General features: G+C 45.5%; 1 pseudogene; it reads left to right on the forward strand.

Moving 5' to 3' along the window:
• The first annotated feature begins 2,843 nt into the window (after window positions 1–2,843).
• Window positions 2,844–2,962, forward strand: LOC135052685 (5S ribosomal RNA; annotated as a pseudogene).
• The last annotated feature ends 1,034 nt before the right edge of the window (window positions 2,963–3,996 follow it).

The following is a 3,996-nucleotide window of genomic DNA, read 5'->3' on the forward strand; positions in this document are numbered from 1 at the left end:
ACATCACTGTCTCTGTGTTAGCGGTGCACTGCAGGGAGGCCAGGGCTAGAGAAGTGAGCCCTTTATTGCGCCGCCGCCGTTATGAACAGGCATTTATGCCGCCAATCCAGTGCCGCAGGAGGAGGTGATGGGGGGTCGCGGCCGGGGGGCGGGTCCTCGGACACCCTGTGGAAGGCTGCTGTAGCAGGAAAAAATGTTTACCTGTCTACAGCAGCAGCACACACAGTCGATGCTTTGGGCCTATTTTGATGGGGGGCCTGGAGCTGCAGCTCCATCCGCCCCATTGTTAATCCGGCCCTGGTCGTCGTCTCTCCATGCGCATTTGGGAACGAATCGTCTCTCCTCTTGCCCCTTCCACAAACAGGTCTGTTAATGTTTTGTCTATCCCTTCAACCTCTCGTTCATCTAGAGCCCGTATAGTCTTTGCAGCTTCTTGTAGGGCCAGCGCAAAATCGCGCAATGATTCATCGGGTCTTTGTTTCCTCGCATAAAGGCGGCTCTTTAATTCCGCTATGGTCTGGCAGTCGAATATGGTGACTAGCTTCTTGAAGATGCATTCGACGGTCTTCTTTTCGCTGTCTTCCCATGCTTTCACTTCCCGGAGCGCCGAATCCGTCAATTGACCCATCACGATCTCTATTTTCTGTTCCTCAGTTAGCGAGTACAGGCGGAACATGGAGTACATCTTATCTTTGAATTCTTTAAACGTACTTGAACCCGGCACTTGTTTTCCTGCAAACGTTGGTAACCATGGCGCTCCAAAATAGTATGGCATAGTCAACGGTGATGCCGCCATGGTGGTCGTGTTTCCCTGTGCGGGTGACGGTGGTAGCATGGGAGCAGCAGGAACCTGTGGATCCGTCATCTTGTTCGTATCCTGTTCGCGGACGCCAAATGTGATAAGGTTATATAAAGCGTACCTGGAATCTCACTTCTCTCTCCCGTCTCGGCGGGTCCGATCGTCCCGTTCTTGCTTGTGCCAAGTCTGTTGGAATCTGCGGGAGGCACCTGGGCAGAAAGGACGGAGATACCCCAGTACGGACAACACCCCAAATGTGAAAGGACCACTACGGTGGGACACGGTAGCAAAGATTTATTGAAAAAGGGAAACCGGACTTGGGATTAATAAACCTGGTACATGTTTAGTTAGAATCATTACTTTTCACACATATGGTTCCCAACAGTCACATAAACATGGCATACAATATGGCACAAATGCTTCTCAGAACTTCAACATTTCCAAGAGGGTATTCAAACAAAACAGGTTTCTGAAAACAGAGGCAGTACGTTGAATATGCCACCAGGTGGCGCTATGAACTCAATAAATAGGGGGGTTCCTAGCCCAATACCCCTACATATAATCCAGGGAAGTTCAGTGTGTGTCCTTGCCAATAGCACGGAACCCAACGTCTGGTGAGTGTTCAATGCACAAGGGATATAGAGATATGGTTGTTGCCGTTTTGCGGTTTTCCTAGCTTCCGTTGGTGACTGCGCCTATAATGACGGGGAAATATTGTTCACTTGGGCTTTATTGTGAAGCAGTGTACACGGCAAGGTTGTGTATAGGCAGTGTGTCCCTTATTCAGCAGGAGTGCAAGGATAGCTGTTTCAAAGTAGCGTACAGGAGTAATACGAGGGAATAGGGCTCCATACACAGGGCAAGCCAAGCTTAGCTAGTAGACATAGTCACAAGTTTAGCACTCTCCCCCGGGACTGTAGCACACGGCGCGGACCCGTCGTCCCTGTAGGCTTCTCCCCGCTCGCTCCTGCCAGCGTGACCGCGGTGATCAGCGGCGGCGTGTTCGGCTACTCCTCTCTTCTCCCTCGATGCGGTCAGCGGCAGCGTGTTCGGCTACTCCTCTCTTCTCCCTCGATGCGGTCAGCGGCAGCCACGAGCGCGTTCGTCCTTCCCCGTCCGTCTCTTGCAGCAGCGCCGCACTCCGTCTCCTCTGCTCAGCGGTGGGGCACACCGTCTCTCCTGCTCTTCGTCCGCCTCTCTTCTCTCTGCTTGGCGCCAGTCCCGCCTCCTATTCTCCCGCTCTTCGGGCTGCCAATCCTCTTGAGCCTCCAAACTCTTTTCTCCTGGGTCCTAGTGTCCTCCAAGTATTTGGGACCCTGTTGGTTGCCTAGCAACCGGGTAGCAGCTGCAGTGGTAGTTACGAGGGGCCGGGGCAGATGCGAGGCATCACAGGTCCGCAACTCCGCTCTATCCATATGGAAAACCAGATAGGGGCTTTTATGTGATAAAGCCGCCAATTCCAAAACTCGCCTAGCCGAAGCCAAGGCTAACAACATGACCACCTTTTTTTCCATGTTTGCTAATTTTGATCCTTAATTATTGTTCTAAACCATTTTTTGGTATTTCCTTTTAAATGTAATACTTTTTTGCAGAATCCTTTCTGCATAAACAGGGTCTTATACCCATTTTGGTAAGCCTTTACCATGCAGCCTGTGTTTACTTTCCTTTTTCCAATTAATCGTTGATTTCATGATTGTTTTATTTCATAATTTACTTAATTTTTTGTTAATTTGTGATCTCACCACATTACCATTTCTTCTCCTTCTTCTAATTTTCCCACCACCCTTTTTTTCAATAGGTAAGCCTAACCCACCTCTCTCATCCACTGTCCGCTATATATCTATATAAGACAGTGGACAGCAGAAGGCAGGGTTTCCTCCCTATTCTGAGCATATCTCACTTCTATTTTTAGTACCCTCTCATCCAGATGCGAGACCACTCTCTGCAATGCTCACAGCAACAGAGAATCTGCGCTAGAAACTGGACAGCAGAAGTACCTTGTTGCTCACTACTCATTACACTCTCTCATTTGTGTCCTAGTGTTTATTACTGCCATATTTCAGCAGCAACGCTCAATCTCATCCGACCTTGGAAGCTAAGCGCTGATAAGCCTGATCAGTACCTAGTAGGGTGACCCCTTGGGAATATCAGGTGCAGTAAGATTGTGACCTCTGATCACAAACAGCAGAAGTGTTAGAGCAACTTCTGAAACTTACCTATTCCTTATCCAACTTTCCCACAAACCTTCTATTTATCTACAATTGGCTTTGCCTTTAGGCTTATTTATCAATGCTCTTTTGTATCTTTAATAATCATACTTTTATCTTAAATGCTTTGTTATCTATAAGGATCTAGCCTTTTAGCAAACAGAATCTCTACCAGGTGATTACCCTCAGTCATTTGACATTTCAATTATGAACCTTTGTGCCTCTCATCTATTCTCATGAGGTTTTAGACTAGGTGCTTACCTACAATTATCACTGCGGTGATTATATGTACATATCATTTACCTCTACTCCAATTTTGAATTTTGATTAACTCAGGCACCTTAATAATATTAATTTTTTGTAATTTTTTATGTTTTTCAGTATATTTTTCACCACAGGTGCCCATAATTTTGTATCAGGCTTATCCTGATTTCTGTCAATATATATGTTTACTTTGTGTTCTTGAACAATTTTTTTGTATCAAACTCCTCATTACTTTTATTCGTTATTAATTAAATGTTAAGTTTTAATAAACTTATTTCAAATTTCTAAGCGTGCCCCAACACAGAGTCTTTCTTTTTTCTTCTCTTTGCTTAACCATTACTGACTCTGGGAGCACCACCAACTCAAATAATTATTTAGATGTCTTCATTAAGAATCTTTAAATTTAAACTTAGTATCGTTGGTCATTCCCTGAACAGTTTTCTACAATCTGTGTATTAATCTATGTTCATCATTACCACATTTTTCCTGTGCGGAACCAAACCAAATTTCTGTTAACATGACCACCTTCCAAGTGAGATATTTCAACTCCACTGTTTTAAGTGGTTCAAACCAATGTGACTTAAGGAAACTTAACACCACATTAAGGTCCCAAGGCGCCACCAGAGGTACAAAAGGAGGCTGAATATGCAGTACTCCCTTCACAAAAGTCTGTACTTCAGGTAAAGAGGCCAATTCCTTTTGAAAGAAAATGGATAAGGCCGAAAT

Source organism: Pseudophryne corroboree, chromosome 2 (genome assembly GCF_028390025.1).
Source record: "Pseudophryne corroboree isolate aPseCor3 chromosome 2, aPseCor3.hap2, whole genome shotgun sequence".
In the NCBI taxonomy this organism is placed as follows: Eukaryota; Metazoa; Chordata; class Amphibia; order Anura; family Myobatrachidae; genus Pseudophryne; species Pseudophryne corroboree.